This window comes from Gopherus flavomarginatus, chromosome 5, assembly GCF_025201925.1.
Source record: "Gopherus flavomarginatus isolate rGopFla2 chromosome 5, rGopFla2.mat.asm, whole genome shotgun sequence".
Taxonomy (NCBI): Eukaryota; Metazoa; Chordata; order Testudines; family Testudinidae; genus Gopherus; species Gopherus flavomarginatus.
The window spans coordinates 150,817,414-150,843,806 of NC_066621.1; the positions used below are offsets into that span (position 1 = coordinate 150,817,414).

Sequence of the window (26,393 nt, forward strand, 5' to 3'; positions counted from 1 at the left end):
CCTCTTTGACCCCCATGGTGAGCCCATTCACTCGTGTTTGTGGGGGAGGGATAGCTCAGTGGTTTGCTCATTAGCCTGCTAAACCCAGGGTTGTGAGCTCAGTCCTTGAGGGGGCCACTTAAAGATCTAGGGCAAAAATCAGTACTTGGTCCTGCTAGTGAAGGCAGGTGCCTGGACTCAATGAGCTTTCAGGGTCCCTTCCAGTTCTATGAGATAGGTATAGCTCCATATATTAAGCATATCTGTGTGAATCAAAGAAACCAGCTGGGCAACCTCTAGCAGCTACAGCCAGTTGCCATCTTTCTAAAAATTTTTTCCACCCCAAAATGCAGTTTCATCAACATTTAAATGTTCCATAAAGACAATGAAATTTTGATGAAATTCTCCATGTTTATTTCATCTCCTTTTGATTTGAATTTTTGGTTTTGATTTGGAAACCAAAACAAACATTTCAGAATGAAATGAAAATTTTCCAGTTTGTTTAGACTTCTTTCCATTCACAATTTCAGCAAAATTTCTTGAATGAGATAATTTCATTTGACATTTTGTCCACGGAAGTCAAACTGTATTTTTTTCACCAGCTCTGTTAACAGAGTATGTGGGGAGAGGCAGCAGGCTGTTTTTTATCTATTACAATCTTTTGGCACCTGTCAGAAGCACTTTACTACAATAGGTTCATACTACAGTAAAAGAAGTAAAGTAGTAGAGATTTCTACTGGGTAAGAGAGATCTACAATGTAGGTCTGAGATTAATCTGGTATCCTCATTCTGCATTACACTGAACAGTTGACAGGATTGTGCATGCATGTGTCTCTGTTACCCCTTCCTTTTGTTCTGTCATAATGAATAATAAGCTGTAAAATACTGCATACAAGGGAACAATGCTGGCTAACCTAGAAATAAAGTAGGATTAACTTTGCATGAAAACCCACAGGGGTTTACTTATTCCTCGATCAGAACCACAATGTTTCTGACATTAAAATCTGCTGTCCAACTCTCAGATATACATCAGGATATATGACCGCTGTCTACACATGGAGTTATTACTGAATAGCTATGTGTGGACAATTTTATGTTGGAATAAAGTGCCTTTGTTCCTGTTTAGCTTAATCCACTTAATTCACAAAGTGGATTAAACTGAAGAGGAACAAGCCGTTATTCCAGAATAAGTGTATCTACACATGGAGTTACTCGGGAATTCACACCCCACCTTAATCTGAATTAACTTTCAATTGCAGACAAGCCCTAAAACCACCTACCACTTAACTGACCTCCCCTCCACTCACATCTTTCAACGCTGCTATGCCATCATGAGAGACAGCATGGTGCAATGAAGAGGACATCGAGCTGGGTTCTGTTCTCAGCTCTAACTAACTGTGTGACCTTGGACTAGCCACTTCACCTTTCTGTGCCTCAGTTTGTTCATCACTAAAATGGGGATAATAGTGCTAGCCCATCTTTGGACAATGCTTTCAGTAGTGGGGAAGAAATGTGCTATTTTATTATTATTACTATTAGAATGTCCTAGATCTGTCCATGGACTTCCCATTGATACCAGTGGGAATGGGAGCTTTTGGGTGTAGGAAACTACGTCAGTGGTTCAGATAATGGCATAGACTAGGGGTAGGCAACCTATGGCATGTGTACTGAAGGCAGCACTCAAGCTGATTTTCAGTGGCACTCACACTGTCCAGGTCCTGGACACCAGTCCAGGGGCCTCTGCATTTTAATTTAATTTTAAATGAAGCTTCTTAAACATTTTATAAACCTTATTTACTTTACATACAACAACAGTTTAGTTATATATTACAGATTTATAGAAAGACCTTCTAAAAACGTTAAAATGTGTTACTGGAATGCGAAACCTTAAATTAGAGAGAATAAATGAAGACTCGGCACAGCACTTCTGAAAGGTTGCCGACCCCTGGCATAGAGAGTACACTTCTAAAATTTGCAGACGATACCAAGCTGGGAGGGGTTACAAGTGCTTTGGAGGATAGGATTAAAATTCAAAATGATCTGGACAAACTGGAGAAATGGTCAGAAGTAAATAGGATGAAATTCAATAAGGACAAATGCGAAGTATTCCACTTAGGAAGGAACAATCAGTTGCACACATACAAAATGGGAAATGACTGCCTAGGAAGGAGTACTGCAGAAAGGGATCTGGGGGTCATAGTGGACCACAAGCTAAATATGAGTCAACATTGTTGCAAAAAAAGCAAACATCATTCTGGGATGTATTAGCAGGAGTATTGTAAGCAAGACACGAAAAGTAATTCATCTGCTCTACTCTGTGCTGATTAGGCCTCAACTGGAGTATTATGTCCAGTTCTAGGTGCTACATTTCAGGAAAGACGTGGACAAATTGGAGAGAGTCCAGAGAAGAGCAACAAAAATCATTAAAGGTCTAGAAAACATGATCTCTGAGGAAAGACTGAAAAAATTGGGTTTGTTTAGTCTGGAGAAGAGAAGACTGAGCGGGGAAATGATAACACTTTTCAAGTACATAAAACGTTGTTACAAGGAGGAGGGAAAAAATTGTTCTTCTTAACCTCTGATGATAGGACAAGAAGCAATGGGCTTAAATTGCATCAAGGGAAGTTTAGGTTGGACATTAGGAAAAAATTCCTAACTGTCAGAATAGTTAAGCACTGGATAAATTGCCTAGGGAGGTTGTGGAATCTCCACATTGGGGATTTTTAAAAGCAGGTTGGACAAACACCTGTCAGGGACTGTCTAGATAATACTTAGTCCTTCCATGAGTGCAGAGGACTGAACTAGATGACCTCTGGAGGTCCTTTCTTGTCCTACGATTCTATGATTCTATGCTCGTAGTAATATTGCCTGTATTGACAATGGATGAAATGTCTCAAATAAATAGTCTGAAGGGTCTGGTCATGGGGAAACGGACAAAAAAGAGCCCCAATTCAACAAAGCATTTAAAAGCATACCCAACCTTAAGCATATGCTTAAGTCTATCTCTATTCAGCACAGCATTTAAGCCGATGGGACTTAAGAATGTGCTTAAAATTAAGTACAGGATCTAGTGCCTTCCTGATCTGGGGCCTACACTATTATGTTGCCTGAAGAGAAAACTGTCAGCTCACTAAAAAGGCCAGTACTTTTCTCCTCCTTGTGCTGTGGAGCCTGAATGTTTCAAAATGCTGGAAAATGAGCAGCAACAGCTTATCTGTATTGCAGGCAAACACGTAAAAGGCAGGAGGAGAATATCTTTTGTCAAAGCAGAGAGAACTCTTCTTCCTTGCATTTCCCTCCTCCCACCTTCTCCCTTCCCAATTCCAAGGTGCCAGGAGATGCCAATACCACAGGAGAACTTTGTTGCTCCAAAACTCTATCTTTTTAGTAGGTCTCTGCTGTTTATTGAAAGACAATTTGGTTTGAAACTGCGGGCCAGATCCTCAGGTGAAATAGCTGCAACTGATCTCTGCCCATTTACACCAGCTGAGGGAATGGCCCAGTATGCTCTCTCTGAACAGATCTGTTCAGGGTGTATTGCACTTTGCAACATGGGGAGTTTATTTTTAATGTTTCATATATTTAAAGGGGCTTTACTGGGCTGCTGTGTATCTTTTGGTTTGAGGAACAAAAACGTTATTCTGTCAACAGCCCAGTTCCTTTAACATTCATTTAAACAGACTCTTATGGTTCAAAAGCCCTGAAATCCTTTGTTCTGTTTCCTATAAGTTCAACTCTCTGCAAACAGGACAGTGTTCACCAGCTTTGTATTATTAGGACACATCATCAAACTCTGCTTGTAGCCAAAAACTTATAGAGAAACAGATTCCTACCCTACTGCACTGAAGCATGCCAAGATCAGAACTCAAGCGTAGGGCACCTATCCAAATGGCAGGTGATGAATAACTAGCTGCATCTTGAAGGTAACATGACCTGATAACGGCATTTAGTTTCTTCTCTCCCAGCTCCCCCGGTTCAAACAGAAGATCAGGCTACAAAAAAAAATTTTTAAAGCCATTTACAAAATTAGTTTTTTAAAAATAAGGGCTTGCTTAAAATTCCTGGGGATTTTGCATCATGTCAGTCAACATAGGGTATGTCTACACTGCAATGTAAGCCCAGGGTTCAAACTCGGGCTCAAGCCTAACCCCCCTTCTATCTACACACAAATCACGCTAACCCAGGGCTCAGACCCAGGGTCCCCGGATCTCACAGGGATGCAGGGACTCTGAGCCTGAGTCAAGCCAGGACCCAAGGTTCAAGCCCTATTGCTTTGCAGTGTAGACACAGCCTCCGTGGACTCATGCTCCGGGAGTCTGCTAAAAGTATCCCTCAGCCCCATGGGCCAATTTTCTTTGTCCCCTGGACAGTCAAGTTTGGTGGGCAGTTAGGTTTTCCCACATTGCACCATGAACAAGGCTAGAAAGGCCACATTTTGAGAGGGGTGCTAGGAAGTCGGAGGTGGAGGTGGCTGGATTCAGGCCCTCATAATGCAGTGTAGATGCTAGAGACCCAGATTGGGACCCAGGGTTCAACAATTACTAACCAGGGCTGCCCAGAGAGGGGGGGAAGTGGGGCAATTTGCCCCAGGCCCCGGGCCCTGCAGGGGCCCCCACGAGAGTTTTTCAGGGCCCCTGGAGTGGGGTCCTTCACTCACTCCAGGGGCCCTGGAAAACTCTTGTGGTGCCTGGGCCCCTGGAGCTTCGTCCGCTCTGGGTCTTCGGTGGCAATTCAGCTGCGGGGGGTCCTTCTGCCCCGGGACCCGCCGCCAAAGTGCCTGGTCTTCAGCAGCAATTCAGTGGCAGGGGCCCCTTGCCACCGGAGATCCCAGGCCCCCTGAATCCTCTGGGTGGCCCTATTCCTAACCTGGGGTTGCAAATGAGTATAGATACTCATGCTCTTGGTAACAAACTCAAGGTTTGCTAACTCGAGTGCTACAAACCCTGGGCTTACATCGCAGTGTAGACATGTAGATCATGTCCTACCTTCTCACATTCCACCCTACAATTGTTTTCTAATGGGACAAAGGAGATGAAGAACTCCAGCATACACCCAGAGAGTGTCTGACCAAAGCCATGACTATTTTAATTTTATTTGTTTAAAGCCTTTTTCCTGGTCCATTGGTCTCTCTCACACACACACAAAAATCAGGCATATTTCTTGAGACTGTTTAGCAGCACAGTTAGTAAATTATCTTTCCTTGGCTAGCAGTGACTGTTTTTTCTGCTCAAATTTATTCCAAGCTGGCATCTCTAACCACAATTCCTTGAGTTGTTTAGTTTCTGTTGCTCAAAATACAGGGGATTCTTTTGAACATAAACTTACTGTGCAAAATGTAACTTTATTAGTAGGGCAGTTTTCTGCTGTATTTTATCTTTTGCTGCAACCAGCTGTTCTGTTTAACTTTTGAGTTACCTCATCAGACACTACGGGTCACTGAAGTCAATGGTAAGGTAGCCAGGGACTTCAGTGGGGCCAGGATTTCATCCCATGCTCCTTTATGTTTCATTTTGTTTCTGATTTCTGCGTAGTTTGGTTTGGTTCATGGAAATGGGACTCTTTTAACCATCCTAACTCCTCTAAGTTATATACTTTTGGTGCCTGTTGATCCTGTATTAATATGGGGCAGATTTTCAAAGGCTCAGCACCCACACTTGGGACCAGATTTTCCAAAGAACTCACCTCTCATTTAGGCATTTAAATAAAAGCCAGATTTTCGAGAGTGCTCAGCACCTAGCAGCTCTCATTGTGATACTGAGGCCTTGTCTACACTACAGAGTTTTGTTGACAAAAGGCAGCTTTTGTCGACAAAACAGTGGACCTTTTCACACTACAATGTGACTTTTGGTGGCAAAAATGCCCTCTTTTGGTGACAAAATAAAACCACCTCAATGAGAGACATAGGGTTTTTTGTGCAAAAGTTTTGTTGACAAAGTGCCAGTGTAGACATCATGCTTGATTTTATCCTTTTAATCGGCCTCCAGAAGGTGTCCCACAATGCCCATCCTGACCACTCTTGTCAGCACTTTGCAGCCAGGCAAACAACCATTCACTCCTCCCCCTTTAAAGCTCCAGGAATTTTTGAAACTCCATTTCCTGTTTGCTCAGCGTGGAGAGATCTCATCACATCTTCCCAGGTGACCATGGCGGGTTATCACACCAAATGCTCTCCCGCTTGGACCACTGCGGAGCTGCTGGATCTGCTCAGTATATGGGGAGAGGAGACTGTGCAGTCCCAGCTGTGTTTCAGCCGTAGGAATTGGGATACCTACGGGCAGATTTCTTGAGGTTTGTGTGAAAAGGGCTATGATTGGGACACGCTGCAGTGCAGAGTAAAGATAAAGGAGCTGAGGCAGGTGTACCATAAGGCAAGAGAGGCACACCGTCGCTCAGGTGCTGCTGGTTCTATAAGGAGCTGGACGCCATCCTCGGCAGCAATCTCACCTGCATCGCCAAGAGCCCTGGGGTTTCTTCGGATGGCCTAGAGGCAGTGAAAGGGGACCGAACCTGAAGGATGAAGTCATTGATGAAGAGGTGGAGTTTGACAACTTTGTGGCACTCGGTGTTGCCCGGTGGGGCAGGCAGCCAGGAACTGATCTCCACTCCAGAGGGCTCTAGACAGTCTCCGCAGTTGCTCTCCGTGAGCAAGAAGCAGAAGAGGAGATTCCTGGTAAGTGGCTGTGGTTTGTGTGCTGCGGAGGTGGGTTCAGGGTATAGAAATGTACAAGGCTGGCTGTGTTTCTGTGAGCGGGACGTTTTCATGTGCAGCTAATAATATGGCAGAACAGGGTGTTGATGCATGCTAAGATTTCACAGGAATCCTCCACAGAGATCTCTAGGAAACTTTCCTGGAGGTATTTGGCAATCCTCTGCTGCAGGTTCCTTGGTGGAGCTGCTTTGTTCCTTCCCCCATGGTAGGAAACTTTTCCATGCCATTCAGCAGCCACTTGTGCAGGAACCAAAGTGGCAAACAGGCGAGCAGCATACGGATCGGGTGTAGTAGATGTGCCCTTGATTCCCAGCTTACCCTCAGGAGGGAGATATTTGCTACAATGACCCCCACCTGTAAAAAAGTGTGGGAGAATTTAGAATTGTTTTCCTTAGTCCACTGCAACGCAACCCTTCCAGAGCGCTCTTTTCCCTATGTAGAGTGCCCCTCTCCCCCACCAGCCAACATTCATCATGCTTTGGGTGTTCGCCAAGATGTGCGCTTGCCAAGGGTCAGTGAGAAAGTGATTGTAATGTTCCCAGCGGTGTATTTGACTGAAATGTTTCGTGAACATAACAATCCTGCTTCTGTGCATTGTTTCTTGGGCTTCTGCGATGCGCTTTGAGGGACACCCCACGCACACTGCCAGAGCATCTCCGCCAGATAAGAAGCGCCCCAGATGGAGCAAAGAAGACATGTTCCTGGAGGTACTGCCGTGCTCCGATGCAGAGAAAAGGGAACGCAGGGAGTGCAGGGAAGCCAAAAAGCAGGACAAAACAGAAAATCAGGACTTCATGAAGGATGCTACTGTGCAGATGATTAAAGTCATAGAGGAGCAAACGCAGATGCTGCAGTCCTTAAAAATGCTGCAGACTGAGCAGATGCATGCCCGCATAGGCGCCGACTCCATGGGTGCTCTGGGGCTGGAGCACCCGTGGGGAAAAATTGGTAGGTGCTCTGCACCTACCGGCAGCTCCCCGCCCCACCTACCCCCCAGCTCACCTAAGCCTCTGCTCCTCCTCCTTCTCCTCCCCTGAGCGCGCTGCTGTGTCCTGCTCCTCCCCCTGGCTCAGGGAAGGAGATGGGACAGGGTGGGGATTTGGGAAGGGGTCCGATAGGGGCATGGAGGGAGTGGAGTTGGGGCAGGGACTTTGGGGAAGGGGTTGGAATGGGGGTGGGGCAGGGGTGGAATCAGGGCAGGGCTGGGGGCAAGGGGGCGCGAGCACCCACCGGCGCTGAGAAAAGTTGGCACTTGTGTGTGTCCGCCTCCCCATGCAGCACATTCAGAACTCTTTTCCATGTCCCCCCAAAACTCCACCCACACAGTCCTTTCCACCTGCCAGAACTTCTGAGTTTCCCATTCCCTCCACCCCCTCGGACAACTTTCAAAAGGATAGCTGGACCTACTCACAGCTCTGAAAGTGGAATTTAAGGTCCCAAATTTCACAAGTGCTTCCTAGAAAAACTAGATGTAATGTAACATTGCAGTACCAATCACAAATATATATGTTACTGGCTCTCGTTTTCAAAGTGTTACCTCAAAGCCTCCCTGATTTGAATTGCCTCCTTCTGGGCCCCTCTGATCGCCCTGGTATCTGGCTGCTCAAAATCAGCTGCCAGGTGGTCTGCCTTAGTAATCCACCCCTGAGCAAACCTTTCACCCTTAGCTTCACAAATATTATGCAACATACAACATGCAGCTGTGACCATGGGAACATTATCCTCACTGAGGTCTAATCTGCCATAAAGGGATCACCAGCATGTCTTTAATCTGCCAAAGGCACATTCCATGGTCATCCGGCACCTACTCAGCCTGTTGTTGAACTGCTGCTTACATCTATCCAGGTTTCCTGCGTAAGGTTTCATGAGCCATGGCTGTAAGGGGTATGCCAGGTCTCCCAGAATCACTATGGGCATTTCAACATCCTCCACTGTAATCTTCTGGTCTGGAAAGAAAGTCCCTGCTTGGAGCTTTCTATACAGCCCTATGTTCCTGAAGATGCCTGCACCGTGCACCTTCCCAGACCACCCCATGTTGATGTCAGTGAAACTCCCACAGTGATCCACGAGCACCTGCAACACCCTGGAGGAGTACACCCCTTCCTACTCATGTACTCCATTGCAAAGTGGTCCGGTGCCAAAATTGAAATATGTGTGCCAACTATCACCCCTCCACAGTTAGGGAAACCCATTTCTGCAAAGCTGTCCGCTATTTCATGCACATTTCCTAGAGTCACGGTCCTTCGTAGCAGGATGCAATTAATTGCCGTGCACACTTGCATTAACGCAGCCCCAACAGTCAACATCCTGACTCCAAGCTGATTTGCGACCGACAGGTAGCAGTCTGGAGGCACCAGCTTCCACACTGCGATTGCCACGCACTTCTCTATTGATAGGACAGCTCTCATTCTGGTGTCTTTGGGCTGCAGGTCTGGGGTGAGCGCTGCACACAGTTCCAAGAAGGTGGCTTTCCACATCCAAAGTTCTGTAGCCACTGCTCATCATCCCACACCTGCATGACAATATGATCCCACCATGCAATGCTTGTTTTCCGAACTCAAAAGTGATGGCCCACCATGTGCAGCTGTTCTGTGAATGCCAAAAGAAATCTAAAGTTGCTCCTATCCACATCACACACAATGTCAGGCAACTGGGAGTCTTGTTAAGTTAGGAACGTCATGATGAACTGCTCTGCCATTCGCGATGTGTTCATGACAGTTATCACAGCACAGGAGAGCAGTGTGGGATCCATCCCTTCTCAAAGACGCTGGGGTGCACAGCAAACAAGAGACATTGAAAAATGCCGTGAAAGAAAGCTACAAGCCCATGGAATGCTGGGACGGAAAACAATGCATCATGGGACATTGAGCCCAGTCCCAAGATGCACTGTGATCCACTTTGCCTTCCCACGAGACCTAGCGGCAGAAGGTGTCAAGCTGCGCTATGAAATAGGTACCCAGAGTGCATTGCTCACACTGTCGATGATAGTGCCCCAACTGTGGACATGCTCAGACGACAGAGGAAGTGATTGTGAATAGCAATACTGATTTTTATTTTATTCCTTTTTGAGTGTCAACATAACTTTTGTCGACAAAACTCTAGTGTAGACAAGGCCTTAGCTCAGAACCCAGTCTTTTGGGTTAGCTACTTCTTTTGGGAGTTTTTTTTTTTTTTTAAATCTGTTCCTAATTGTGAGGGCCCAGCTCTTTTGAAAAATCTGGCCCCCAGTTTGAGAAAACCCGCTAGCTCATCATACAAGTTGCTATGAGTAGAAAGATTTAACTGACCCTCCAGCTCCCACATCCGGACATTTTGTAAGATGGAGCCATGCAGAGGTTGTGAGCCTTGGGTCTGACTCACAGAGCCCTGAACATTACAGAGCAGCAGTTCTTCTGCCACGCAGCCACCTTGCCAATGGAGGAAATGGACAGTGATTCACAGTAATTGAATGAAATAAAGTACTGCACAGCAATTTTAAATATTTTCATTCACAGATAAATTAGGCTTTAATTAAATGGTGTCTGCTAATATACTGGCCATAGATACACTAATTGCTTTCTTTAAGAGGCAACACAGGAATATCTCCACTTTAGTAAAGTGATAATCATGCTCATTTAACCCAGCGGATGTATAAACAGCCAGGCTGCTTGGGTCAGCCCTGGTAAGGGCAAAATAAAAGTTTGCTTTTCTCCCCTGAGAGCTCCATGTTTTTTCCCCATCACTTTGGGCCCAATCCCCACTGGCAGGATTGGGCTTTCCTCCTTTTCTGGACCACACTAAGGGAACTCTCCTTGCTATGCAGAGGATCAGGCCTTAAGGACCATGCTGGGTAAACTCTAGCTACATTAAGGATCCTTGGTCTTTGCTCAGGGCATGCAAGGGAAAGGTGGGCTCCCTGCACCCTTCTCTCCAAGCCCCTGAACATCTATGCAAGGGTAAGGCCCTTCGTGGTGGCTTTAGTGCCTGCAGCCCTTCTTAAAAGGGTGAAGGTTCAATCCAACACCCACTGGAGGCAATGGGGTTAGTGGTGTAGCCCACTCACTTCCCCAGCAAACCAGGGAGCTTGGGAGGGACTGCATCTCTTCAATCCTCCTCCCCCAAGTCTCCCCAATTCTGCTCAGTGCCTCTATGACACAGTCTAGTCCTAAAGAAGCACACACACCCCCATTTACTTATAGTCACTCAACTCCCATTAAGTGAATGTTGATTTCAGCTGGAAAGCTGAGCCCACTCTGCTTTCAGGAAAATAAAAACAGTCACTGCTCTGCAACCCTGTAACATGTTGTTGAAGGCCCAACACATCTGAATTCAGACATCTTCCTTGCCCCATCCCTCCCAGGTGGAGATCTCCAAGCTGTGAGTCCTCCTCTCCTTTCTTTGGTGAGCAGGGCAATGCTGATTTTTAAAACAATATTACTGGAATCTGAGCTAGCACCCATTGAAGGACATGGGAAAGTTCAAACTTCAGAGCTATTGTTTCAGGCTCTCTTCAAACTCAGGTCAAGGCTACACTACAAACTTTTTCTTGCATGGCTGCGTGAGTCAGGGGCGTGCCAAGATGTAACTTGTGACCACCATAGCTGGTGACCGCCACATATGATCCTGGAGTATGCCACTATGAAGGGCTTTTGCCAGAATGAGCTGTGGCCACACTAGGAGCGCTTTGCTGGGACAGTACACCCGCATAGCAATACCAGCATAGCCTTCCAAGTGTGGACCAGGCCTCAGGCTGTGAAGGTTTTCCTCTCAACAAAATAACTAGATACTTATTTTATTATTTTTTAAAAATGAAAGCTGAGACCGGAGAACAATTGAGAGGTCTGTTTGGGCCCCTGGCTAGTCCTTTGTGCCCCTGAGGGAGCAGTAATGTTCTCTGTGAGACTCTGCATTGGAGTGATTGTTCGAGTTTGTGCAAGTCTTAGCCAAAAGAAAATATCCTTTTGCTAGGAGCTACAGGAGTTGATCACCTCAGCTGTATAGTGGATATGAAGAACAGCTCTCACTGGTTAATTTTCACAGAGCTCACATTTTTCTTGCTCTACAACATACTTGCATATTTTGACTTCTATCCTCTTTTCAGCTCCTAAAAAAAAGACTTTATTTCAGCTTTGGCTGCTGTTTCTCATTTCTCATTCATGTCAGATGAAAGAATTAAGGATTATTCTTATTTTAAAAAACTTCTACCCACTAATAGAAGAAGAACGGGATTTCAAGAAACTCCTCAGCGCTAGGGCACGAAACAGTTTTACAAAGCATCTACAAAGACTTGATTTTATAAGTGCATTATTTTTATATTTGGGGCAACGCCAAACAACAAAATACCCAGACTAAACTGGCCTACTGCACAAAATGTTATATCAAAATGTTTATCAAAACACAAATGGTAATAGAGACAGCATAAAACCTTTGCCTGTTGTACAGATTAGGAGAAAAAACAGAATAGAATCTAATGTCTGAAATATTCCTCTTTAAGGCCCAGATTCAGGAGAGCACTTAATCATGTGCATAACTTTAAGTTAAGCAAAAAGCCCTGATTGAACTTAAGTCATACATATGTGAGGTGTGTTCTCCAAAAATATGTATATAATAATAGTTAATGAAAATACTTAGCCCTTATGGGGCATAGATCTCCAAGTATATTACACAAAGGTGGGTAAGTGGCATTTTCTCCAGTTTACAGATGGAGAAGCTAAGAGAGGGAATGGTTAAGTCAGGGGTTCATGTACACCTGAGGGTACGCAGAGGTCTTCCAGGGGGTATATCAACACATCTGGATATTTGCCTAGTTTTACAACAGGCTATATAAAAAGCACTAACGAAGTCAGTACAAACTAAAATGTCATACAATGACTTGTTTATATTGCTCTCTATACTATACACTGAAATGTAAGAACAATATATTCCTGTTGATTTATTTTATAATTAGATGGTAAAAAGGAAACAATTTTTCAGTAATATTGTGCTGTGACACTTTTGTATTTTTATGTCAGACTTTGTAAGCAAGTAGTTTTTAAGTGAGGTGAAACTTGGGGGTACGCACGACAAATCAGACTCCTGAAAGGGGTACAGTAGTCTGGAAAGATTGAGAGCCACTGGGTTAAGTGACATGCACAAGATCACACATTGTGTTGCCAGCTTGCAATTTTATCACAACACTTGATGTTTTTCTTAAAAGCCCCAACTCCTGGAGTCAGGTGATTATGGGAAAATCTCAATTTTCATTAAAAAAAAAGTTTCTAGCCCTTTTGGTTACAGAGCTTGGGAAAAAAAACAAAAAACCCAAAAGTATTGTTAGGCCACTCGTTATATTTTGAGACCCGACAATGCTTTTTGAACACTTGGGGTTGGCAATGTTGCATGGAGTCAGTTGTGAACAGAATGCAGGTGAGGGTCATAAGCCCATTTTACAGATGGGTTAAACAGAGGCACAGAGAGATAGATTTTTCCAAGGTCGGGCAAGTCAGCTTCAAAGCCAGGAGTACAACTCTGGGCTCATGAATTCTGGACCTGCCCTGTCCACTGCCCCTAGTATTACATGTTCCAGTGTGGAACATTAGGGGATGCATACTATAACTAGAGATAGGCTCCAGTTATTAAAAAATTGTTTTTAGATCTGGGCTCGGAGCAAGGCTTGGTGATGGAAAGGGTACAGAAGTGGTTGTGCAGCCTCTGTATTCTGGAATCAGCCAGGGACCACAGCTGTCCTCAGTGTAACTTAGAGCAGCCTCAGGGATTGCTTTGTTGCAATGGCTTCCTATGGACCATTCCAGAGTCCCAGAATAGCCAGAGCACAGTGTGTTCCAGCCACGACTTCTTCCCCGAGATGCCCTTCCCAACCTCATCTCCAGAGTGACTCTATGTAAGGGACTGCAAGTGGTCAGGAAGCAGTGTAGGGCTGTTCTGTGGGCCCTGTGCTGCCCCGGAAATCCCCCTTGTACGCTGACAGAATCAGCATACTGGGCCACAGTAGGTTCTAGAGGCAAGAGGCTAGATTCTGAGCCCCAAATTTCAAGAGTTTTAGGTCCAGGATATTTGCCTCAGGGTCTATTTTCAAAATCTGGATTCAGGTTCTGTCTGCAAATGCTCACAAAGCACGTGGTGTTCGTGTAACCCCCACACCTCCTGGGTGTGGTGATCCTGTCCCTGGTAGCGGCACTGAGACCACTTAGAGATTAATGAGTCTGCTACAGCCTTAGCTCAGGGGCCTGTGGCTTTTAGCTCATGCAGTAGCAGCTCATGCATTTAGCTCCAGAGGTCCCAGGTTCGATCCTGCCTGCGAATGACTGGGGTTTGTCAGTGTTACACACGGATATAGGAACTATCACTAACTGTGACCTTTACCATCACCTTTCAGTGTGAGCCACATGAAGCCCATTCCCCTCTTACCTCTCTCCTTGCCACTCATACATGCTATAGCCAGTAGGATCCCAGCACAGTTGAATTACAAAAAAAAAAGATACACGGCTCAGTGGACACCAGCTTGTAACAAGCTTTCTGCATGGTAGGCTGGGAAGAAGCCCAGATCAGCCATCAAGAGTGGGAACCCCCTAGGTGACTGACCATCTGCACACCTCCACGTAGCTGTTCTGTTTGCACTGACCTAAGGAGATCAGCAGAGTATTAGGGAAATTAACAAGAAAGAAAAAGCATTGGCCCAACAATCCTAATCAATCGCAAAGCCACCCCGTTGTGGAATGCTAGTTCTGTGAACCAGGGTGTGATTAGGGTGACCAGACAGCAAATGTAAAGAATCAGGACGGGGTGGAGGGTAATAGGCGCCTATATAAGAGAAAGATCCCCAAATCAGGACTGTCTCTATAAAATCAGGACATCTGGTCACCCTAGGTGTGATCCACCTACATTGTCTGAACAAATGACATTGAAATGCCCTAGTAGCCAAGCCAGGGAGCTGCAGGAGGGTCATGTGGTTTACCTCAGAGAAGCAGGCAACCAGTACGGTACCCTGAGAAGCGCTAGTACAGGAGGGCAACTTCATGTATGTTTGCAGGCCTTAGTTAACACCAGCCCAAATCTAACGCACACAGGGATAAACAAAGCTTGTTCTAATCTAATCAAAGAGCTGTTTTACAGGACTTAATTTGGCTGAATTCTCAGCATTTTCCTGCCTACTCTCTCAGACACCCACCAAGAAACAACAGCAGCCACAGTCCAGCCCTGAAAACCCACTGGGATTACAGCCATTCCCTGCCACTACGCAAACAAATCCTCTCAAACTCACATACATTTCACATTAAACACAGTGTATCAAATTAAAAACTCTATCATTAAGTTAATGGTTTTCCCAGGCTCGCAGCTGAGACCGGAGCACAGATCCATCTCTTTAAGCATATCAGCTGGTGTCTGCTGTTTATTGGAGAGCTCGTTTAGCTATTATGCAGCACATGAAATGCTTTGGCTTACTCTTTAAACATAAGTGACCAATTAAGAAGGGAGGCGGTGCCTAATGAAATAATTTAACTAGAGCCAAATACAGGGACATATTTATAATCTCAGTGTTGTGGAGAGACCTTTGCTTTTATCTTATATTAGTTTGGTAAATTTGATATAAAACCAGGGCCACCGGGGGCAGGGGCGGTGGAGTGGGCGCAAGTGGGTCAATTTGCCCCAGGCCCCGGGCCCTGCAGGGGCCCCCACTAGCGTTTTTTGAGGCCTCTGGAGCGAGGTCCTTCACTCTCTCCGGGGGCCCCGGATAACTCTTATGGGGCCTGGGCCCCCAGAGCTTCTTCTGCTCCGTGTCTTCGGCAGCAATTTGGTGGCAGGGGGGGTCCTTCCACTTCAGGACCCACTGCCGAAATGCCCCAAAGACACACGGCAGGGGATCCTTCTGCCCTGGGACCCGCCACCAAAGTGCCCTGAAGACCTGTGGCGTGGGGTCCTTCTGCCCTGGGACCCACCACCGAAGTGCTGGGTCTTCGGCAGCAATTCGGCGGCAGAGGGCCCCCACCACCAAAGACCCCAGGTCCCCTGAATCCTCTGGGCGGCCCTGTATAAAACTACATTTACCCAAATAGTCCAGCTGTGTAATACTGTTGGCTCTGACTTTCGAGGAGTGGCTGCCTGGTAAAGAATTCTTTCATTATGGAAATAAGACATCCATTTTGAGGACAATGATTTAACCACTGGACTACGTATGACATTAAAAGGAGCAAAAGGAAAACAAATCAATTTGTTTAAAAAGTGTGGGAGGCAAAAGTTTCCTTGAAGCAGGATTTAAAGCGCATACCATTAGTAGCATATTGTTCTTTCAGATCTTTATTCATGACATGAGAACAAAATGACTGAATCTAGGCAAAACTTCTGAGTGTCATAGCAACAAAGAATATATGTTTTTTTCAGAAATATAAGGCAAATCAGCACTTGAGTGCATTACTTGTGACTCTTTTGTGTTATGTGTTGTGTATGTTGCTGAATAACCTCTGAAAATATGCTACTTTAAAAGATATTTGTAATTCGTTACAGCAGTCCAAAAATGTCAAAGGGCTGCTTTGGTTAAATTATTATTATTAATACATAAAATAATAATAGTCAGCTTTCATACTGAACTTCTCATCAGGAGACCTCAAAGCACTTTACAAAGAAGGTCAGTATCATTATCCCCATTTTACAGATGGGGAAACTGAGGCACAGAGACTTGCCAAGGGCACTCAGTGGCCAAGCCAGGAACAGAACACTGGTCTCCTGAGTCAGAGTCCAGTACTCTATCCACTTGAAAGATAAACTGGCAAGAACACCTAAGGAAAAAAATGCAAAAGTGCTCAGGTGATGTAGGAGCCCAGGTCTATTTTCAAAGTGACTCAGGCACTTATCAGTCTAAGCTCCGCTGAAAGTCAAGCTCTTACATGTTTACATTAGTAAATATACTATAACTTCATTGCCACGGTTCCATGACAACATTCTAGGGCAGGTGCCTTAACTTGAAAAATGAATCCTTTTCTACCTTTCGGTCCATAGCATCCACAAAAAGACGACTCTGATCTGTCACAGATCATTTCCTAGAAGACAATTTCTCACCATCACCAGAAATCTTTGCAAACAACAGAGTATTTGGATCTTGTTTATTTCATTTCTCCTCCATCCCCCCCCCCCCCCCCCCCCCCGCTCCCCATGGCCATTTTACAATAGCAATCCAACAGCAAGAGAGTGCTGCACAAAAGATCTTATATATGTAAGACTAGACCAGTGCTAGCTCTAGAATAGAAAGGGACCAGAGCATGGGTGGTCTGGCCTAGCAGTCACAGCTGCATAGGCATCCACAAGTCAAGGGCAGCCACGAGGCAGTAGTCAGCAAGCAGGGATCAGCATAATTGCTAGAGCCGGGATCATTATGCAAGCGTCGGGCCAGGGTTAGAGATCAGAGCTAGTTACAGGCTGGCATCAGGAGGCCAGGGCCAGGCTGGGGTCAGAGCCAGAGATCAGAAAACAAGGTGAGGTCTGAAGTCACAGCAAGCCAGAAGTCTGCCTGGCTGCCAAGATAACTTCCTGAGTCACCAGCCAGAGTTAAATAGTGAGCAGGGTGCTGTAGGCCTAGACACTTTGGCCTGGTCTTCCTGTGGCCCCTAAGCTCCTCGGTGCTCCTTGGGGGGCTTTGTCTGGCTTCCTGGGGGTAGCTCAGCTGGCTCTATGGACCTGGGTTCTAGACCCCGTCTCCCTATGAGAATATGTTACATAGGGAACATATCTGCAGTCTGAGGAGAATGGACTCAGGGATTAATCAGGCTCTTCATACGGTACTAGATGGGTACCTGGAGTCAGTGCTCTGCTACAGACTCCCTGTGGTACCATGAACAAGTCACCAAATCTTATTCCATAGTGGTAAAACCAGGATAACAGTACCTCTTACCAGCCAATTCAATGGGTCTTCAGATGCTTCTACAAGGAAAGCCCTTAGACTATAGGCAATCCCCTTCAACTGGCTGCCCTTTCTCCTTTTCCCACCTCCCGGGGAAGGGCAGCCAGTCGGAGGTACTGCATGTGCTATGGGATAGATAGCGTGTTTGCTCTGCAGAGATGGCAGGCAGAGCTCTCCCCCACTCCTTAGGAGCTGACACATTTTTCACTGGAGGAGGAGGGGTGCACAATTACTCCAGCAGCTTGGCTCTGTGAAAGGGAGGGCAAGAAGGCAGCAACTGAGCCAGTTTTCCAAAGGGGAGGTTGAAGAAGTGACCATCAGGCAGAAGCTCACCCTGCTGCAGGGCACTTGCATTGGACCTTATGCACTCCTAAGTCACATACTGCCTTCTGGCTGGCACACAGGGAGAGTGCTGGCAGAAGAACAGCTCTGGTTCCACCACACAAGGAGTCAGGACAGATTTTAGGAGAGCTTCCACAGAGATGTGCAGCCCCTGTGCAGCATGAAGCTCACTCCCTGAGTGGGTCACTACATGCCAGCAAACCAGGGATCATTCCCCACCCCCATGCAGCATTTCTTCCTCAGGCATTGCCCCACCGCTCACCCCAGCTATGCAGGCTATATGCTAGAGTTCACAGGACTTAAGGCCTACATGGGCTCTCTTCTGGGCACTTCAACCAGCATGAATACAGAATCCACACAGTGTTTCTGTAGGGAAGTCCTATCTGCCTGTAACGATGCTGGTTCTGGCAGGACCCAACTGAGAGTGCCAATTTGGAACAAATTGCTTAAAGCAAAGCAGTTACAGCCCAAGGCTGGGGTTTTTCCACCTCTAAGGCAAACCAAACCAGCCAAACAGAGATTTTGGTTTTACTCCACTGGCTAACCACAAGTCACACAAGCAATTCCCTTAGACATGCCAGTTTCCCAGTATCACCACCAGTGCCACTCGCTACGGGGACAAATGGTTATGAAAACCAATGCCCCAGTAAAAGAAAGAAGGTTCTCCTGATCCCAAAGGACCAAGCCCCAGACCCAGGTCAATATATAAATCAGATCTTACCCATAAATCACACTGTTGCCAATCCTTTAGAATCTAAAGTGTAAAGGTTTATTCATAAAAGGAAAAAGATATAGATGAGAGCTAGAATTGGTTAAATGGAATCAATTACATACAGTAACGGCAAAGTTCTTGGTTCGGGCTTGTAGCAATGATGAAATAAACTGCAGGTTCAAATCAAGTCTCTGGAGTACATCCCCTGCTGGGATGGGTCATCAGTCCTTTGTGTAGCAAAGTCAGTTTGTAGCAAAGTTTCTCCAGAGGTATGAAGCAGGACTGAAGACAAGATGGAGATGAGGCATCAGCCTTTTTTCCAGGTGTAAGATCAGCTCTTTATTCTTACTGGGGAAAATTACAGCAAAATGGAGTTTGGAGTCACATGGGCAAGTCCCAGCATACTTTGCTGAGTCACAAGGCATATCTGCCTTCTCTCAATGGGCCATCAAGCAGCTAGGCAGAGCTGACACCAGCTTGTCTGGGTGTCACCCAGAAGCATAGCATAAGTTTGAAATACAGATAGTATAGAGCCAATATTCATAAGTTCAATCACAAAAATGATACACACATATAGACAGCATAATTATAACCACCAAACCATAACCTTGTCTTAGACACCTTATTTGACCCCCTTTATAAAAGATTTGGTGCCATTACAGGACCTTGGTTGCAACAATGATCTATACGGTCCAAGTTTATGTCAATAATGTCACACTGCCCATCTAGGTTCTTACCTGTCTCTCATCATTACACTGGAGGTGCTCAATACTGACTGCACCCAAGTGCCTTGGTCCTACCATGTTCCCATTGTACAGGAAACGTGATGATTTCCTCCTTCCTTGGTCTCTGTGGGAAACACGACAAGACGTCAAATGGAAAAGACAAAATGTGGCTGTATAATTAGGTGGCAGCACATGTCCTGACAGATGATGACAGTGATAAAGCATGCCATATGCTTGGCTTTCTATGTAAATCGTCCTAGGCCAGCATCACTACAGAGTATTTTATAACATACGCTAGTCCCTTATGTTTGCTCCATTACTACCGTTCGTTGCCAAGTTCCAAATGTTTAACACAATTAACCTCTGACCTTTCACTGAAAAGCTTCAGTATGTTCAAAATAAAGCCAGGACTAGTGGCCCTTCCCCCGGAAGATACTCCTCTTGTGTCTGGTCCAGGGCACAGAGACCCTCCAGATGAGCTGGATTAAATCTCAAGCTGCTCAGATACATGCATGTGAAGCAGCCATCCAGTGGATGCAGGGTAATCATCCCAGCCTTTCTTTTCAGGCCCTGAGGGCACTAAAAGCAGGTGCAGCTACATGTGTCAAATAAACAAAGTTCAGCTCAAATCCCTGCTGTCCCATAATGTTCTCTGCCCTTGACCCACTTCTCTATCCGTTGCAGTGTGCGGGAGAGGATCCTGAATGCCCCAGCACACAGCCCAGGCCTTCTGGGACTAGGAAGCCCATGATTCTTCCTGTGTTCATGCTGGAATATTCTGAAGGATCGTGGTGCAGATTGTGACTGGCTCCTGCATGCTGCAGAGAAGAGGGGGCTGGTAGGGAGCAAAGAGCTTCCCCTGACCTGTGCACTGACCCAGGGCCGGTGCAACCATTTAGGCAGACTAGGCAGTTGCCTAGGGCGCCAAGATTTGGGGGCGCCAAAAAGCAGTGCCCCCAAATTTTTTTTAAGTGGTTGAACGGCCGCTGCTGCTGGGATCGAGAGGGACTCGGAGCTGCTGGCAGCATCCGCAGCCGGCAGCCCAGGGTGTCCCCTGGGTCAGGGCGCCGCCGCGGCAGCCAGCAGCCCAGGGTTTATAGGGGGCAGGTTCTATATGTTTGCAGTGCTCGAGCACCCTGCCTGGATCGGGCCCTGGCCCCGGCCCGACCCCCGCGGGTCTCCCCCGACACGCCCCGCCGCGTCTGTGCCTCCCAGAAAGCAACGCAGCGTCTCTCCCCTGCCTGCTTCTGTTGCTGGAGTAGAGCGGCTCCCTGCAGAACTGCTGTCTGCTGTCCCAGGGTCCTAGTGCCCCCCATGGCAGGGCAGGCTGCCCTTACCCTATGCTTCTGCCCTCACCCTGAGTCTCTCCAACACCGCAAACCCCTCAGCCTCCCACACCCTAATCCTCTGCCCCAGCCCTGAGCCCCCCCGCATCATGAACCCCTCATCCTCAACCCCAATCCTCATGCCCCTGCACCCTAATCCTCTTCCCCAGCCCTCAGCCCCCCTGCAGCATGAACCCCTCATCCTCAACCCCAATCCTCATCCCCCTGCGCTCCCTCCTATCCCCAAACTCCCTCCCAGAGCGTGCACCACCTCCTCTTTCCCACACACTTCTTCCCACCCCCAAACTCCCTCCCAGAGCGTGCACCCCTCACCCTTTCCTACACCCCCACCCCCAGCCTGCACCCAAACTCCATCCCAAAGCCTGCACCCCTCACCCCCTCCTGCACACCCACCTCCTGCCCCAGCCCAGAGCCTGCACCCAGCACCCAAACTCCATCCCAAAGCCTGCACCTCTCCTGCACCCTAATCCCCAGCTCAGGACCTGCACCCCAGAGCTCTTCCCCCAAACCCCTCCCAGAGCCTTAGGCTAAAGGGGGTGGAGTTTGGGGGGGCAGGTTCTGGGCCCCACCAAAATTTCTACAAACTTGCCACCCATGCCTGGGTCAGCGTGCCACCGGCAGCCCAGGGGTTCCACTGCGCAGTTGCTACTTCACTTCTCCCACCTCCCAGGCTTGCGGCGCCAATCAGCTGTTTGGCTCCGCAAGCCTGGGAGGAGAATTAGAGCAGGACAGCGTGCTCGGGGAGGATGCAGAGCAGAGGTGAGCTGAGATGGGGAGGTACTGCAGGGCTCGTTGGGCCAGGGGGTGGGGAGCTGCCGCGGGGGCGGGGGGCACACTTCAGGGCGAGGAGCTGCTGCAGGGCTGGGGGTGGCAAGATGGAAGTTTCGCCTAGGGTGCGAAACTTCCTTGCACCGGCCCTGCACTGACCACAGACAAGTGCAGTTCCTGGGCTTGGGGGAAGTGCAGGAACTGCTCTCTCAGTGTGGCCCCCATCCTGAGCACAGATCATTACCAAGTGGGTGGGGAGAGGCAGAGAGGAGGCACAGTCCCAGCCCTACTCTATGACCCCTCCACACTGATCCTGGAGCTAGCCAGGAATGGAGTGGAGCAGGCTGTTCCAGATCCTGCAGCATGCACATGCCCCCAGAACTCCCTAAAGACCTGCCTTACCCAGCACAGTCCTTCCTGGAGCGCCCCCTCGGGCAGAGGAAACCCCTCCCTAGAGAGAAGAAGGGTCTCCTTGGTGCAGGCATTGGACTGGGACTCAGGAGATGTGGGTTCAGTTCCCAGCTAGGGCACAGAGGCTGTGTGACCTGAAGGGAGTCATATCATCTGTTTGGGCTCAGTTCTCCACCTGCCAAATACTTATGCACAGTCTGTACTTACATGGCCCTGGAACCGCAGTGTCCAAAGTGCTATGAAATCGTCTCCTCCCAGCAACCCTGTGAGTCAGAGAAGGGCTGGGCAAATGGCTGACCAAGGCACCGAGCAAGTAAGAGTAGGGCTTTAGGCTGGGAGAAGTCACTCCCAGCTAGGTAGACATACAAACAGCACCTGAAAATAGCCATGGGGGTGACCAGGTGCATACCTGGGGCGGGGGTGGGGATTGTGTTCTGGCTGCTAGCCCAAGCCCTCACTATGTCCTTGCACCCACACACAGTTATTGCCAGGTGCTACCTTGGGACGAGCTAGTGTGTGTATGTCTACCAGCACTGGGAGTCACACCTCTCAGCTGCAGTGCAGATGTGGACCCTAAGTCAGCATTTCTCAAGCTTTTCGATACTGGCCTGCTGCTTTCCTAAACTGTGCCAGGGAGATCTCAGGGACCGGCACCTGTCCGGTCATCGAGAAACGCTGCCCTGAGTGACTTGCCTAAGATCTCATAGGAAGCATGTAACAGAGCAGGGAATAGAACCTGGGTCTAATGAATTGCAAGCTAGTGCCCTGGCCACTGGGCCAACTTTCCACCTGCTCTTTGGGCCATCTTGTCTTTTTACATTGCAAGCTCTTTGGGGCAGGGACTATATATTTCTATGTGGATGTGCAATACCCGGCGCAACAGGACCCTGATCTCAGTTGGGTGCGGTGGGGCAGGTTTACTGTAATACAAATTATAAATAGATAATACCACCAGCAGGATCAGGAAGGTGCCGTCCTGCACTGTGCCCCATACAGGGCTGTGGTTAAATGACCCAGGATACGACCTGCAGAAACTTCTGTGTGCCTCGAAAGCTTGTCTCTCTCACCAACAGAAGTTGGTCCAATAAAAGACATTACCTCACTCACCTTTGTCTCTCACTTTCTAGCCCTGCGTTTTAAATTCTTCCCTCCTCTTTAAATACAGTGTAGCCGCCTTGGGGAACTCACTTCTCAACCTGTTTCAAATTAAGACACCCAACGCTCAGAGAGCTTTTCTGAACTATTGTCCTCCAGGGCGTTCCTTTTCTTCCGGGGACATGGTGCGACCCATCTTCCCACTCACCAGGTGCTAAAAGAAAAAGAACACAAGACTCCTGTGAACATGGAGAACGAGAGCAGGGTTTTGAGCAACCCCTTTTTGACAAGATTGAGTAAAAAAGCAACCATACAAGACCCCAAAGGGATTTTGTATATTTATGCAGCAGCTGCCTGCAGCACTACAATAGCCCCAAGCCAAGTAACATACAACAAGCATATGATTGAACCAATTGTCACGTGCACAGCTCCGCTCTCATTCCCATCTCGGGCTCACAAGCTTTGCCTCACCTTTGACCAGTTGCTGTCATTCCCCCATATCCAGTCGCCTGCTATGTCCTGTCACATCTTTCTCTCTTGCCCAGGTCTTGGTCATTATACACTCCTCCTCTCCCCTCCTTCAGTCTGCCCAGAATGTACGGCCCAGCCACCTTTGGGTAGGTCGACACTGTGGTAAAAAATCCCACAGCACTGAGTTTCAGAGCCCAGGTCAGCTGTCTGGGGCTTGCAGGACTAAAAACTGCAGTGTATACACATGGGCGTGGGCTCGGGCTCTGAGACCCACCCCATCGCGAGGTCTCAGAGCCTGGGCTCCAGCCCAAGCCTGAATGTCCTCATTGCAATTCTATCACCCCGCAGCCCGAGCCCAAGTCAGCTGATCCCGGCCAGCTGCAGCCATATCACGGCTCTTTTATCGCAGCATAGACATACCCTTCTTCCGCCATTACGCCATCTGTCTCCTGAATCCCAGCATTAGCTTAATGCATCACATTCAAGCCTCCCACTCTGCCCTTCATGGGGCCTACATAACCTCGCGGCTCTTTGAAAGACAAGCAGCGAAGAGGAGATCATGTACAATTCAGAACTGCAGCAAGAATGAGAGTAAACCTGCCCCATCCGAACTCCAGTGCTGCAATCCGAGGAGGGACTGCAGCTCGAGGAGACATATCGAAGCTAGTTTTACCCATGCTAGCACAGCTAGAAATAGCAGTGTAGAAGAAGCAGTGTAGATGCAGATGTAGACGCACACAGGGTGGCTTAGGTGCATATTCGCATCGCTAGCCCATGCTGAACCCCGTGTTGCCACATTGTCCATGCTATTTTTAGCTATGCAAGCACAAGTAAAGCTAGCGCGGGTATGTCTACTCACACCACAGACTGCAGTTTAGACACACCCTCAGAGGGCTGGAAGAGCAGAAGGCCTGTCTTGTGGAGAATAGGAGAGGCTTGTAGGAGGACGAAGCTAACATATACTTACCTACCTTGAGTGCAGGGGACTAGACTAGATGACCTCTAGAGGTCCCTTCCAGTTCCATGATTTTATGAACATCCAGAGTGGAGCTGGGTGACTAACAGGTTCCTCAGTTCACTGTCAATGGGGGGGGGGGGAAACAGGGAAAAAATTGTTTCAGGTTTAACCAAAAAAAATTTTGATGAATCAAAAAGTACAACCCCCACACACACATCAAAAAAGCCCACAGTTTTGGGTCAATTGAAATGTTTCATTTAGATGTTCAGCATTTTTTAATATTTCTGATTTTTTTACATGAAATTGAAGAAAACCATGAATCACACAGAATTTTTTGAACCAAAAAAATGGAAACATTTTGTTTCAAAAATGTGAAAATGAAATGTTTTGGATTTTTTCAGGATTGTTTTTTAATGTTTTTTTTTTCTCACCGAAGCAATTTGGTGAAATGGACACAAACTCACAGAATATTTCAGTGAAACCAAATCAGCATTTTTCATTGAAAAAAGTTGTGTGTGAAAAATGTCACCCAGCAATAATCTAGAACTCCACTCTGATGTGATTTAGGTCTTCCCCCTCCGTGCACAGTTCTGAACTGCATGTCCCCCAGGAGGGGGTCAGCAGAAGCAATGCAGGAGTGGTCTGCATTGCTACAGGACAAACAGACTGGGTATTTTCACGGTGTGGTACCTTTTTAGAATAAAATTAATACTGCCACATAATTCTCTGTGCACTGCAGACATTAGTACAGTTGTGCCTAAGAAACTGGAGAGCCTGTCTGCATAATTTAGGTCTGAAGTGGCACATCTGGTAGCAAACAGGACTTAGGTTTTGTGATCTGGATCCTCAAATGGTGTCAGCTGGGGTAGCTCCATTGCCCTCAGTAAATTTATGCCTGTTTATACCAGCTGAGGATCTGGCCCAGTATCTAGAATCTTAGGGTTTTGTTCTGGGATCTATCAGTGTATATCTGAACATTTTCCAGGTTAAACGATTGTCATGGCAAGGTCCTTTGTGGACTTCATGAACTTAACAATGATAGTGGCATGTTAGTCTTTACTAAGCCATCGAGCATCCATTTTTCCTCCCATTTGTTCTAACAAAACAACTGCAACCCTCCTCCCCTTTAAAAAATTTCAAGGAGAAAAATATATTGTGCTAAACCCAGGCATGCCAAATTTCTCCCTGAAGCTGCTTCAAAATGACAGAGTGAAACAATGCAGCCAAAAGTGACTCTTAACTAGAGCGCTGTGAAAGTGACACTACAATTTATCATGTATCTACAGAGGAGATCAAGAGAAGACTAATCTGTATGCTTGGTGTTTTGTCTTCTTCTAGTGCCTCCCCCAACCCCTCGAAATCAAACAACAAAACATGTTGTTTACTTACAATTAATTGGCATCTTTTAGCTGTCTGTCATCCTCGCATCCCTCTAATGCTCGCCAAGAGTCTAACTGGGTCCTGGAGGGAGCTGTAACCTTTTGTGGTTCAAACTGATACGGCTGTATCTTATTCAAAGAAAGCAATATCTAAATCCTCCAGTGCAGCCTTGAAGTCACATTCATAAGGAACATAAGCCAGAACTGATTTGTCATGTCTCCTCACCGAGCAATAAGGGATGGATTATCTCACTAACATGCTAATTCTCACAGAATGCGCTGAGCAAAACAGGATGTTAAGATCCAGGATGAGCGTTTGAAAGAGGAAATATGGATAGCTCATGGGATTGGTTATTGGATGTTTTGCCTTTCATCTCTAGCTCAACCAGCTCAAACTCCGGAGTGAACAAATTTATCAGCTGCCCCTTATTTTAGAACCAAACATATCTTTGAGCACACACAAGAATGTTCCTTGCACGATAGTAGACACGGCACATGCTGACAATTCTCTTGTGTACCCTCTGTTTGCATCATTGTCCTGCCTCTGGGTCCCAGAGGGTTGACAAGTACGTTGCTAACCAAATATTACAAGTTCAGTGGCTAGAAGAAGCGAGTTGATGGTTTCAGT

The 26,393-nt window shown here is 47.1% G+C and overlaps 1 long non-coding RNA gene across 2 annotated transcripts; it reads right to left on the reverse strand.

Moving 5' to 3' along the window:
• Nucleotides 1–18,673: 18,673 nt before the first annotated feature.
• On the reverse strand, nucleotides 18,674–26,056 carry LOC127051000 (uncharacterized). 2 transcript variants are annotated; one of them, XR_007774367.1, is made up of 4 exons: nucleotides 25,776–26,056; nucleotides 24,400–24,506; nucleotides 22,970–23,171; nucleotides 18,674–19,461 (listed from the first exon to the last, which is right to left on the reverse strand). It is a non-coding gene; the product is annotated as an uncharacterized LOC127051000 (long non-coding RNA). The 2 variants fall into 2 exon arrangements; XR_007774368.1 differs by lacking the exon at nucleotides 18,674–19,461 and having other exon boundaries at nucleotides 21,608–23,171.
• Nucleotides 26,057–26,393: the final 337 nt, after the last annotated feature.